The sequence below is a fragment of the Gigantopelta aegis genome, unplaced genomic scaffold (genome assembly GCF_016097555.1).
Source record: "Gigantopelta aegis isolate Gae_Host unplaced genomic scaffold, Gae_host_genome ctg3396_pilon_pilon, whole genome shotgun sequence".
NCBI classification, from domain to species: Eukaryota; Metazoa; Mollusca; class Gastropoda; order Neomphalida; family Peltospiridae; genus Gigantopelta; species Gigantopelta aegis.
This window is the reverse complement of record NW_024533320.1, coordinates 5,048-20,118: the sequence shown is the minus strand read 5'-3', so window position 1 is coordinate 20,118 and position 15,071 is coordinate 5,048. Positions and strand designations below refer to the sequence as shown.

Here is a 15,071-nt window from a genome sequence, read left to right as displayed (position 1 = left end):
CAAACAGAATATCTCAAAATTGCAACACACAGTCAACACAAAAGTCAAGATCCACCTCCCTGGTAATAGTAGTGATAAACCTCAAGGGGTAAAAGATCAATTGAAAGAGAAGAGAATTTTCTCTTCAGAGAGTGAACCTCCTAATATTGAAATGTCTTCTCAAAACGGTTATGTATAGAAAAAAACACAGATTAATCAATATTCTTGTCATGATGTGGCATCCTTCTCTGTTCTTTGCTTAGAAACCTCTATTATTTCATTTTGTGCAACTTTTGATATTTTCTTATTAAAAAGCAGCAACAGCCAATACAGCAATATAGATGTAGATTGAAAAGGGGAAGAGACTGAACTTCTTCAACATATAGTGTAGCTTATATAACATATTTAGACAATAGTGCCAAACAAAACATTGTATATAGTAGATAATATTACAATAGCATATTGTCCTAAATAATAAACATTCCCAGCGTTTGTTACATTACAATATATTTATTGATTCATACAATTAACAGTTTTTGTAGCACTCATAATAAACAGATTGTCTCCCACTTCAAGAGCTGACTGAAGGGACTTCAACATCATGGTTCTCTTGTGATAAGTCATGACTTTCAGAAGGGTTCATCAATTAAGTCATACAGTTCAGATGAAGTCATTTTGCCTTTATTGTAAGTGGCATAACGTTTGTAACGATCTCCATAATAGCTGCAGTGTAAGTTGAATCAAAGTTATCAGCCACATTGTACATCCATTAATTGTTTTGTTTCGAGATGGTCTTTATTATTAAGAAGTGGCATTATTGATATTACATCAATAGGGCTATCTTTGGGCATTTTAAGTTAAGAAGATCACATAATGTTGGCATTAGATCTGTTGAGACAACAGAATAATTAGTAGCACGATTACTAGATATCATGGTGGCCACTCAATAATACCAGGTACACGAATTCCACCTTATATAAAACTGGCCTTATGACCTCGCAAGAAAGCAGCTGAACCTGGAGTACCTTTAGCATAGCCATTATCACTAGTTAAACAGAGCATTGGTATTGTCACTAATATTGTACTGTTTTAAAAGTTGCCTGACTTGTCCCACTGCATATCTAATGCACTGCTGGCTCCGAATAATCGATTTCGTTTTGATCATAACCAGCTTTAAAATTGCTTAATGTAGCCTTCATATTATGCCAAAATAGGTACGTGTACATTGTGAAATGGAAGATAAGCAAAGAATGGTTTTCCATCACAAACACTCTTGTTAAGAAATTGCTCAAAATTTTTCACTATAAAAATGAGCCATCATCACCATTTTCAGCAACAGTACAGTTTTTTAGCTTATTAGACTCACAGTGTAGTAGTTAGTACATGGAGGATCATTATTAGTAGACCTCCGTATACAAAGTTTACTATCAAAGCAAGCACAGTTCATATTAGCTGAAGGAGCTGAACGTTCAGTAGCCCACCATTCTTGAAAACCAATGTTGACCTGGATGTGAAATGGCCATTTAGGATTGCCACCTAAATCGATAAAGTCTCCTAAAAATGCATTTTCCAAAATGTATGTTTTGTAATCAGCTTTAGAAAAGTAACTCAGCAATGTAACTCTGTTAAAGGTAATGGCTTTTTCTCTGGACATTTAAAATCATCACAGTTATTGCCTGCATTAGCTGTCCACACACAATAACGATTATGATTTCTTCCAGTCAATATTGTACCTCTTGTTGGTGAACAGGACTGGACCTCCACTGTAATAACGATCCAGTCTTATACTGTGAGGTGAGGTTCCCATAACATTAAGATGAGGAGTAGTTGCTTTACCACCATTATATTGGACATCACCATAGCCTAAATCATCTGCCATCATAAATACAACATTAGGTCTATCCCCAAACAGAGAGATAAGCAACATAAAGAGAAAGAAGCTCATTTCTGCAAAATAAAAAGGGTGGGGTCTCACTCGCAATTGATATACTAGTATTTCCTGTCACATGAGAATCAAGTCCTTTCAGCAAAAAATAACGAAGATGGTCTGAGTGACTTGTATTGCGATTCCAGTAGCTATCTTGCTCTGGAAAGCTATGACTTAAAAGTGAATGGTGTCGAGGTAAAAAAAGAGACAAGAGGAGGGTCAGGAGCCTTAGGATTCTAAGGGACCCCAACAAACAGAGAAACCTGTTGAAAAATCAATGGAGCAACTGAAGTAAACCTTTTAATATATAATAATATTCTGTTCTTTCTATAGAACATCGGCAAGTGACTACAGCTCCTGATAACTGTTCCTGATTGAAATAAGTACTTTTATCACCAACTTCAAGATATCAATGGTTGATTATGAACATTTGTCCTTCATTGTTAATGATGATATTTACTCAACCTGCATTGCTTGTAGGCAGTACAATCTGATGGAATGATAATCAGCTATTGAACTAACTATTCGATACTGTGTGGATTACTCATTATGATCCATGTTATTCATCTATATGATCTCTAAAAAAAACTGATTAAAAAATTCTTTTTGTGAATTGTTGCTGTTTGTTCCATGTGTTCCGGCGGACGAGCATTTCAATTGGTATTTTATCTTTTTTTTAATAGTTTCATCCCCTCTTCTGCAACTAAGGACGCTATCCATATTTCAATATATCGGGCTCAACTAGCCTCTTAATTATGATTACCATTAAAATAAAAAGTATTAATATTGACATATTCGAACTACCTGCCTGTTGGATAAATAGAACATCACAAGGTCAGTACAGCAGAAATGTTGTACACCCACCCATGACTTGTTAAGAACAGTCAAAACCCAATAGTAAAAAAAATCATTTTAAAGGTAATTTCGTAGGTTGTCAATACCTCTCCTTAACAATGCTTATCACAACTAAAGCACACACACAACATCTCCAAATAACTAGAATAATGTGACACAAGCTTCTATATCTTTGTGACGGTTTTCATATGGCTCACTTACTTACCGTTGGTAGTGCTCTCTCCCATCACAATAGGCCAAACCCTTCCTTTCCAATTTTTTTCATATGTCGACGTCCTTCAAATGGTTTTTCACAATATGAACACACAAAATGCTAAAACAAAGTCATGATTTGTGTTTTTATAATGCGACTTACTTCAGGATGCCAGTTTTGCATTTTAATTTAGCATGAAGGATACGGCCTTCTATAGGACGTCTGTAATGAAAATATAATAAATACATTAGTTAGCATGGCAACATACCTGCAGCAGCAACATATAGACGACTCAATGTTGTCAAAACATTGCTCAAACAAAACAACTCGCCTTCTTTTCACGTACATCTTGCAGTTAAATGTTTACTTTACAAACAAATGTACCTTGTATTATAAATATGTGACATACTTGCATGTAGTACAGTTGAAATGATGAGGATGAACAACTTGAAATTATAGGTGATTATGTTTACCCTGGATTGGAAGGAACTAGACTTTATATTAATAAAACTACACCCCCTAATGATTTTAGTATTAATTTTTTACCTACTTTTTGGTTACAAAACTTTTTAGCTCCACCTTAAATTCACTGTTACAACGTTTACATAATGGTATAATAATGTCAAAACTAATAATTGCATTAATTACGTAGGGGAGTTGTCCTTACCTTCCTTGATTCTTACAAACCAATATCAGCTAATTCACAATGACAAATAACACTATTTAAAACATTTGGATGCCAAACACTGACCAACAGCTACGAATCACTCGTCCAATATTTTTTTTTTTTTTTATTACCAAAGTCACCTGATACAAAGGGAGCCACTAAATAACAAGGGCATTAAAATAACATTACCACACCATACAACAAGGAGCAATATAACGTTTTAAAATCATGTCACAATAAGTCGTCCTTCATTTTGTCTATAAGAAAGAAATGAATCTGTTAGTCTTGACTCTGTTATATTTTGTGTTTACTTCAAAGGAAAACAACCTTCGGGGAAAAGGCTGGAAACATTGTACACAACCTAAATAATAAAACAATTCCAAATCAATTTTATAAATTACTAACTTTCAACAAAACAGCGTCATCGCCAGAAGGCCCCAGCCATTACCATACCATCGCTTGCTTCATAATGGATTCCTGACCATAACGTACATTTAACACCGCCAAAATCCATCTTGTTATGTCAAACTGAAGACGTTTGAAGTTATCAAAAGTTATAGTTAGAAGGAAAATGATTATTGATTAATATAATGAATATTAATAATGTATTGTGGAGTGGGAAAAAAATAACATTACGTAATTTTTATTTGAGTGTTATGTTTTTTGAAACACAGTAATTCTTCATCCTGTCATTTCACTTTGCGAATAATATGTGCGTACTTGAGTAAACCTTTATTTCGGCGGTTTTTTTTTAATAGAGCATTTAAGTTTTTTTTGATACTTGGATTACGAGAATAATGACGTCGGAGACTTTAAAAATAGGCCTGCTATTACTAATTCTTCTAGTGTGATTTTTATAATATTGAAAACTACAAATGCATGTAATTAGCACCCAACAAGATGAAAGAGGGATACCAACCATAACAATAAAAGACAACAATGGCAATATATTGGATCCTAAATGTGAGGAGGACACTGGTTATTACCTCATAAAATGGTGATGAAGCAACCTGATGGATGAACAATGCTATTACTGAGTTGTAAAACTAATTGAATGAGGGGGAGGAGGAGGTTTTGTAGGACATTATTTGTGTACAGGTCTTCTTCATTTTGATTCGAGGTTTGAGATAAAGTGGGTGGAGCTTGACTAATTTTTTTTGTGAGGGTATGCTGAGGTACATTGTTTTTGAACACATCGTTACATGACACAGAGATGATGCTATTATAGTTTGATGTGAAAACTAGAAACTGGAATGGCTTGAAAATTATGACGAGAAAGGACTTGGAGTTATTCCCACTAATTAATTATTATTAATAAGTACTAATTACTTATATTAATTGACCTACCATTTAAATTTCCAGACTTATTAGGATTTCCGATCTTCAAATACATATCTAGCAGTTACATCTTTATTAACAGCAATATCATGTGGTTGGTTAAAAACCCTAACATATTCTATTTCTAATACAAACAAAGTATAAAAGACTTAATTTATATATGGAGACCTGTATTTAAAGATATTGCCATATTTATCAAGTGTAAACCAAACAGCTTTCTTTCCTTTATCCATTGATCCATTGATAACATACATTGGGCCAGTCAGAGCAAGAGTAGCAAAATGTAAGAGCAGAAACTAGCTTCTCTAACCCCCATGTTGAAAACACAGATCCATGGTTAGTTTTATGTATCGTTATTGAATAAATACGTCCCATTTTCTCTGTCAGCAACAAAATATAAACTCATCTCCATTCTTAGGATAATGCTTAAAACTATGAGGGACCAGTAACGTAAGTTATGCAATTAGACGTAGAATATCTTTGAGGTATTTCCCAGAGTATTATAGAAAACAATACGATGAGTAAAATATCTATATGTGGGTGTTGTGTCGTGAGAGAGAGATCAAGGCAAGGAAGCTATCATTGATATACGTACCCATCAGCACATAGAATACATTTCGTTTGGGCAACAGCTAAATCAGCTGGGTATTGACAGAATGGTAGTTTACAATGCAGGTTCAAATAATTTTCCTTAAAGCTACAGGCTTCCCTTTACCAGTAAAATGTATTTAAATAGTTGCTGGTTAGCAAATCATCAGTCATCAACATAATCACTTGTTATCCACTGCCAGGACCTGGTGAGGTAAAAAAAAGATATTTTCACCTCCATCTTCTGAGAAACATTACCAGTGGAATCCATTAACTATAAGAACAGGTGCAGAGAATAGTAGGACCTTTGTGATTCGGAGTCTGAAAATGATAATTCTTTTGGAAAATGATTACACAACAAACAATTATATTAAAAGTAAAGTAATAAATTTAGATTCCCAGCATCCCAGACCGTGTTCACACTCGATGTAGTACATTATACTTTATCATTACGATCTTACCACTAACTCCAGTAACTTGTCCTAAGGGATACCCAATAACTCTTTTACCACTGTCAGAACTGTGGCACTGTATTTAATGGCTTTGTCTGTTGCTAGGTGTGGCTTTGGTAGATGTTTATGATACGTGGTGTGGTGTTAGTAGATGCTCATTCCTCCAGTTAAATGTTATCAAGTTCATCTATAATAATACTAGATGAGTGTGGGGGTTTTGTAATGTTACGTGGTGTAATGATTGAATGGGGTGTCGAAAAACTGGGAAGGGTCAGGAAAAGGAAGATGTTTAGACGGTTCTTCCACAACACTCATCATCATATAATTGCTGTCAGTATTGTCCCATATAATACATAATGTAGTAATGACACATCTCTTTTCAGAATTAGAACTACAGAGTGTATATTAAAATCATCATATAATATAGACATATATAGTAAGGTACCCACAAATTAGTGGCTGGCATTGATGACTTGTATTCAAAACTAACATGTGCAGCCTTTAGAAACTAATCAATAGACTATAGTATTACCAACAATATTATATTTACCACAATATCTCCAGGCGCTATTAGTAATGTTAGACCCGTAACTAGGATTAAATGCCTATAACGAAAGAATTCATTATTGGTTTTCCATAGTAACATCTTTACCTGCGGTTCTGGAGGATTATGCTGACCCAATTAAAAGTCCATCTTAGTGAACAGAATTAATAACCGATCCAGCAAATTAAGCATTTTCCTAGTTGTGAAAGAGACATTGTGACTATCACATGTATATCATGTGACTTCCATATGAGTGAGCATGAGGACGAAAAGTCAAAAAGGGATGAATGTATTAGGGGCTCCACTAAAAGTACATGTTACATCCAGTGGACGCTATATAACCAAAAATAATAATTCATTTATTATAGAAGTTAGTTACCTTTATGGCCTACAGGTAATCCATCGAAAGTTTGTCTCCCCAAAACATAAATACCGATATATAATGGCTGCCGGTTTTTGTTAAAAGTATACTTCAAAAAAAAAAATGGGGATTAATTCCTCTTATATAATTAATAGTCAAAATCATTATAATATGGTGGAAAATGACTTTTGGTTGAAGGTTGTTATGGAAATGGACTTGCATCACATATCTCATAATATTAGCTCTTCAACGACTGAATACCAACCCTTATCATTAATAGTAATTAATAATTTACTATCGTTATATGATACATTGAGGTAAGTGACTCCCAGATGCTGATTTGACCAAGATAGTACATGTACTGAAATTTGACTGCCCTGAACACAAACATTTGGATACTTCCTTACGTCCCTAGATTATGAATTAATTTAATATTAGAAATAATACAATGGTATGTTACAATTATTGTTTGATGTCCGATTGTTCACTATATCTTGGACAAACCCAATAATATCATATGTGAACGACATTAGCAAAAAGTAACGGCTTAAATCCATATTAAAGAGAAAGACGTATATCACATGAGGTGGCAGGATGAAGACAGAACAGAACAGAGAGAGAGAAATGACAATCACAAATATAGTGTTCTCCTTTTTTTTCAAAAGGTAGAGTCAATAGAGGATACAGTAATAATGCGTCTCTCTATGTAAAAGTAACTAATCATATTTTGTATCATAGTATCATTTACTTCTACATAATCAGGCTATCATAGTTATATGTAGAGATTTACTACTTAGCACTTCTCTTGAGAAGAAAAGTAGAGAAATAAACACCATATGGCAGCATAGCTACTTCCTAATGAGAGGGCGTGGTCCAAGTTATTAGTTTTAATAAACTAATTGATATTATTATTCATAAATTATTATTAAATATTAGTGGTTTAAAGTAAAAGTATGTCACCTCTGACCGTCTTTTATGTGTGTTAATTCAGAGTTTATTCTGACAAAATGGGGCAAGAGACAAATTAACAATATACAAATTTATGGACAATGCCAAAGTGTCCAATAACATAAATTGAACATCAACTGTATTTACATATAATACGACACCATGGTTGCCATGACAACCATGGTCTGAGACTGGTATCAAGTTCAGATAGTTTACAGAGTAAGATAGCCATAGAAATAATAAGAAAAAATTATCCTAGAGAGAGAGAGAGAAACTCTAACAAATTTATAAAATTTGGTACATTGATATTTTCACATCAATTTAATATACAATATGTCTCTTATCAAAACCCATTCTATAAAAACCTATACAGCATATGTCAATTACAAGATTACAAAGATGATGTTGATTAAGTCAGCATAAGAAACAAGGTGGCGTGTTAATAATTCCACCAACCTATAAAACCATCATGTCATCATAGTTAGGATATAAATACATTAATACCTTCATTAGTTTCCTCAACATCTCCTTTAATATTCTATCTTTATCAATTGATATGACCTCCGTTAAATCTACTAAGACTAATTAATGCGTTGAGTCGTTCTATGTTATGTTTTCGACCATCAGTCTCATGTCATCATCAATGGTAGTTAAAAATTGAGAACTAGGTAACAAGAATCTGTCTCATATGAATTGTCAATATCTGAGTTGACTGCTTATCATCAGTAGCTGGTTAGCTCATGTACTGACTGGAATAGATCAGGACATTCTTCACCAGATGAAAGATGACCATCATCATCTTTATATTTTTATTTGTAATCTATTAATCAAATCTGGTCGAGACAGGTCTCGTAAGGTACACAACCATTGATAATTAACCTTACACCAAGTAATAAAACTTACAATTCCTTTCAAACTTTTCCATTTGCATATTAATGCTTTGTACGCATGTTACGATGAATGAATGAAGTAAAGAAATACTACCAAACAACAGTTTATTTATGATGTGAAATATATTGGATAAACTTCGTGTTGAAGTGGTGCTATAGAAATAGCATTGGAGTTAAAAACAAATGCTGTTCTTTGCTTGACGATAGATAGCAACCTCACGACAGTTAAGAGCTAACTAAAATGTATAAAAAAAGGAGATCATATTACAAAGGTTTTCTGACCTTTGTCTCCCAACTTAGAATATTAGAATAGAAACAAAATATAGTGAGGATGATAGGAAAGATGTCCTGGTATTAAAAAAGTACCATCTTTATTCCAAGCACACACACGTATTCTATAAAGGATTATATTATATAACCTGTTAACATCTATCTATGCTAATCATCATCCGTTTTAATAATGGTCAGTGTCTCCGTATCTTTCTAAACATCATTTATTAAGTCCATCTCAGAGCTAGGAAAGAAGTCTTCGTTTTGTACCACCTTCATCTTTTGATAGAGTGAAGTTTATTTGAGGCAATGCACCATTAATCGTTTTAGTAAGAGAGTTAGCCATGTTCTCTAAAAACAGTGAAAAATAACAAACTAGACTAACTAAATGACTTGATAACTTTTCAACTTCAATTTTTAATATTTTAAAATAGTTTCCATATTTGTGAACCATGAATATTCACATGACTATGTGTTAAGGGTATATTGGTCAGGAAACGAGATTTCAAATACATTTATAGTTCACTAATAACTGTGTTTTTAAATGAGCCATATGTAATATGTTATGATAGTAAAACTACAAATTAATATATTATAAATACTTCCAATTTCACCATAACAGCTCAAAACGAAAACTATCTGATAGTCCAGAATACATATATCAGTCTAGACTATGTTATCAACAGCTTAATATGTAGATCAAAACCTAGTGCTTGTTAAATTCCAAGTTGTCATCATAATAATCTAATACATTTTTTATAATATAATAAAGATGACATATACAGAGGTTTTAAAAATGCCTCCTCGTGATTCGTCTGTTTCTTAAACTTAAACGTACCGTTCTTCTTGTTTTGAGTTGAGACGTCTGTTGCTTCAAAGGTACATTGGAATCATTAAAGCAGACACACCTCATCGCTCAAGCGACTTTGCGATCTCACATTTCAAGTACTAATAGATATTAGCATTGCGCGCCACGTCTACGTGAACTCGTATTTCAATAAATAAGGTGAAAGGATATTGAGGGCTGTGGGGTACACAAACATGGGGAATTATTATATTAATCTAATAAACAGTAAAATATTGAAAGAATGTATTGTAAAACAGTTCCATGTATTTGGAGTCTTCAGACCAACAGGATAAGAATGCACAGTCGCTAATCCAACAGCATTATGACCTCGTTCAATCCAAAATATCTTTTAAATACTTGCATTTAAATTGTTCTTATTAAATCCAAATACATACCCATTTATAACCCATTTTTCATCCCCAAGAATTTTTTAAACAATCCAATATTGTTCACCTGAGTCCTGTTTGATCATAACCACAATTAATACTAGGAGTACAAGGACATAGGGTTATCCCAGCAAAGGAAAGTAGTTGTTCGGTGTGCAATGAGCTTACCAGCATGATTAACATGATTAGCATCCTTGTGGCATAAAAATCTAGTGGGATATGTTAGAAGCTCAAACAAAATATAATAATATTATGTTTACAAATAGATATATTGTTCATATGCATCCATCAATCAAATACCCTTTTATAACACCATTCTTTACAATTGAAATGTTGCTGTACCATCCAATGCACTACTAACTGACCAACGTTTAGCAACCGCGTCAAGCAATGTCCATCTTCTGAACCCTGCCCAATCAACGGAGAGTTATTAAAGCAGTTAAAAGACAATAGTACCTTGTAATATTAACAACACCATTTACAGTAGCTGCCACTAAAGAACTGTTAAAATGGCAGACTTGCCATCCACAGCAGTATACGGATAACTCTCTTCACGTTCTAGTCCACATTATAAATGAATATACTCAAAAGCTTGTGATGGTAAAACCACTATATAGCAAGATATTAATAACATGAAATTTAGTTAAGTTGTAATTTACCCATTACAACCTATTATTAAAAGCTCTAGCACAGTCAACAAGCTGTTGCTCAGAACTATAATACAAGTTTTACAAAACTGGTTTTATAAACAAAGTTTTAAACTAACCAATGACACAAGTTGACCTGTTTTTAATGCATGATGACACTCCAAAACAACAGTAGTTAAAATGTCCAACATACTACCACAGTTCCCTAAAATAATAAACTCACATGATAGTCACATGATACATAAATACTTGGTTCTTTGAGAAGCAGTAACCACCCCCTTTTCCCTCCAATTACAGCATTAGGGAGATTCCTCCTACTATTTTTTTATGCTAATTACAAATAGTCAGCAGAACAATGCTATATACACAGTGAAGATAGTATTCCTATTAATAACAGGGGCAATAATACTTGTGGGTCCGTAATAAGATAGAGAGATTTAATTCTTTCAAAACTCATGTCAAGCAAATTTCATTCAGTTCCACTACAATAAGCAATAATAAACACAAATAAAATAGATTCCTTACAAAGCATTTCATTGCCATATTGTTGATTAGAGTGTTCAACTAATAGTGTGTTATTGATAAAGAATCTGAAGTCGATTGGTCATATTCTTTTTTTGTGGGAATATTTCTTGTTATACTAGAACAATAAACATTCTAAATCAAATTTGATTTAAAATTACTAGTTACCTTATATCATCCCGTTAATCAAATGAATTCGTAGTAACACTAAAACAATTAATACATTAAAAGGATTTAGTTAAAAGATTTTTACCTTCAGTTTACTATAGTCTGGACAAAAGAGAGAAAGCAATCAATACGATTATCAATGGAGCATTATGGATCATGTGACTTCCGTGTGCCTACAATAATGGCAACATATAACGACAGCTGTTATTGTTTATTGAAATAATTATGGTATGAGTTAATATAAAAAGTTTAGAAAATGACAATTATCTTAATGAAGACAGTGTACAAACACTTCATAAAGTGGTTCCTCCTTACTCCACTCTCTATAGGCAATCTTGTATTGGTAGGTTGTTGTTTGACTGTTCATATTAAAAAGTTTACAAATGGTTGATAAAGAAGGTTAGTTACACACCTGTTCTTCCTCATTTATCAACTGATTGTTAGTCGGTATATCTTAAGTGACCAATTAAAATTAAGTGATTAATATTGGTAATAACAAGAGTACATTAATAAGCGTCACAACCTCAACTGACAATGATGACTGGTACTGTGTGACACTGTAACACACATCTCTTTTTGAAGTAAACAATTTATTTTAACATGAAATATCACTATCTCAAAATACAGCTAACACCAGGCTCCACTGACTCAAGCAATATATTTATTTTTCAAGTTGTATATCTCATATCTCCATTATTAGTCAGTCATAAAACAAATACTAGGTACAGCACAGCAACATTATGTGATATTATAAAAGTTAGTTAGTCCATCAATAGTGGCCTCCTTAATTATTAAATTATTACAGGAGTCACCCGCTAGAGCTCAATGTTCCTATTATATAACGACAACAAGGTATAGCTCAATACTGTTAATATTATAACTGTCTCCTTTAGTTACAGGTAGCTACTATAGATATAACATATGTATTTAGTTACGGTGCCTTTGGTTATGGTGACAGTTACCAAGTAGTACAAAAACAGCATTGAACTACAACTAAATAACTTATAGATATATCACTCTAAATGTAAACCAGAAGAACATTTGCAGTGGTCAGCATTTCCGAGAGTTGCACCCTTGGAAGAAAGTACGGAACTGAAAGGGTTAATAATTTCACTCCATTGATTTAATGATCTTTTGTATTTCAGATTAATATTATCTTCTAAATCATTGGATCATCCTAATTTCATACCATTCTCTCAACAGGTACACTTTTGTGTTCAAGAGATGATATGAGTAAGTTCCTGACCATTATCATTGATTAATTTATCTTTGTTAATCTAGGGCACAAATCATCTCATGAACCAACACCCACCTCCAGAACAATTAATGAAACAAATGAAAAAGGTAGCCCCTAATACTACAAGTTATTTATTACATTATAAACAGGTTACCATTATGGCATTTACAGTACAATGCTATTCGTAATCGGTGCTAAGAAGCTCCAGTTCCTAGAGGACTATTGTCTATAATAGTCAACTTTAAAATGGAACAATTTCAAGGAACTAACCCCACCCGCACTGAAAATCAAAGTTTATCACTCATTATTCTCTTACAACATGAAATGTTAGTCTGAACCATCAAAGCAGCCTTTAGCTTTTTGTCGTTTAATTTTTCTTTTGAGATACTTTCTTTTTGTTGTTTCTCCTTCCTCTGGTTTAGGTACAGGCTGATCCCTTTCCAGTTAAGATCATCTCAACATGACATGGCGAGCTCATATAAGCTATAAAATAGAACCTTATTCCCTATACTATAACTTTAATAAACTAGTAATATACTAATGATATACTAATAATATACTAGATAACACTAATAATATACTAACAATATACTAAGATAACACTAATAATTACGAACAATATACTAGATAACACACTATAATATACTAACAATATGCTAAGATAACACTAATAATATACTAACAATATACTAAGATAACACTAATAATATAACTATACTAAGATAACAATAATACAAATACTAAGATAACACTATATAATATATTAACATATACTAAGATACCACTATAATATACTAAAAAATTAACAATATCTTACGGTTAATTCTTCCATGAGCTCTATAGGTTCGTCTTCTCATTTTAGTGCTCTCTGGGACACGATATGCTCAATAACAAGAGCATCAGTGTTTAACATCTTAACTTCAGGCATTACTCTCAGCATTTTTCAAATAACTGCAAAAAAAGGTCCAGCACTTTTCTTGGCCCAACGACCTTGTGGCCACTTGTGATTCTTACACTATAAGGTGGGTTATAACTAACTCCACCCATTTATTGTATACCTGAGCTTTAAACGTCCAACTCCTCCATTAAATCGTCTAAAATGGCACAATCTGTTTCTGAGCAATGACATCTTTCAAATATCTAATAGCTTTTACGTATAAAATTCATATGTTTAAATAGCTTTAGCAGTTTCACGAGATTCTAATATTAATATTAATACATTAGCAATAGTACGTTTATAAGAACTCACTTTAAAATGTACTCTCAAATTAAACCCCTAGCTTTACATGCTGTGCATTAATAAAAAATAGAACTTAATAAAATACTTTATTAACATACACTTTGTCGAGTTTTCTGGTTCTCTAGAATACCTGACCAATTTCTGTATGTACTGGAGCAAAATAACATTAATTTAAACAAAATAACAATTATTTTTCTTTCTTTATATCGTATATAAAAGAAGATGGAAGGCGATACCTTACCCTATCCACTACAACGTGTCCACCATTAGACAGAAAGGAACACCTAGCAAACTGCGCATGCGCAATTAACACGTGGAAAAAAAGATGTTCTGGGGTAAGTGTCAAAAACGATAGTAGTTTAATATTTTTTATTATTTTTGGTAGGACTAAATTGTACCGTGGCAACCAATATAATTCTATTGTAAATAAGTCATTTCATGTATCACATGCGGTATTAGACCCTGGAGATGATCCAGTATCAATAGAAGTCCCATGCTGTCATTGCATAAGTTGACTATATTATTGTCTGCTAAATAATTCAGACAGTCATAATCAACAGTCATAAATTTAGAGATATCAGAAGGAGAAGAAATGACAGTTATTATATTAAAACTAATTCTGAGAAGACACATGTTGTACATTTAACTGGTTATTATATTGAAGAAGCTGTAGAGACTCAATGGGAGAAGTTAGCAGTAATGAGTATGAGACCCACTCCTCAGTGGAGATGAAGACTTAGAGGTATTGCTGCTATACAATTATAGTCTTAATTATCTCATTTAGACAGGGGTTTACTCATTTATTATATGATAATGACATTGTTGATACAATGGATTACCCTTCCTTACAACATTTACATTATCAATCACCTACTATTCAGAAATTACTTCAGATCAGGTAGGGGTGTGGTTTATGCTAGTAGAGTACTGATTCATTAACAGGAACTCGAAGAAAATAAAGTTCCTCCAGAGAATAAAGAGACAAACTCAAAATTCTAGGAAACGTAAGGTT

The 15,071-nt window shown here is 32.9% G+C and overlaps 1 pseudogene; it reads right to left on the bottom strand.

The window, feature by feature from the left end:
* Positions 1-13,146: 13,146 nt before the first annotated feature.
* Positions 13,147-14,209, bottom strand: LOC121392123 (annotated as a pseudogene).
* Positions 14,210-15,071: the final 862 nt, after the last annotated feature.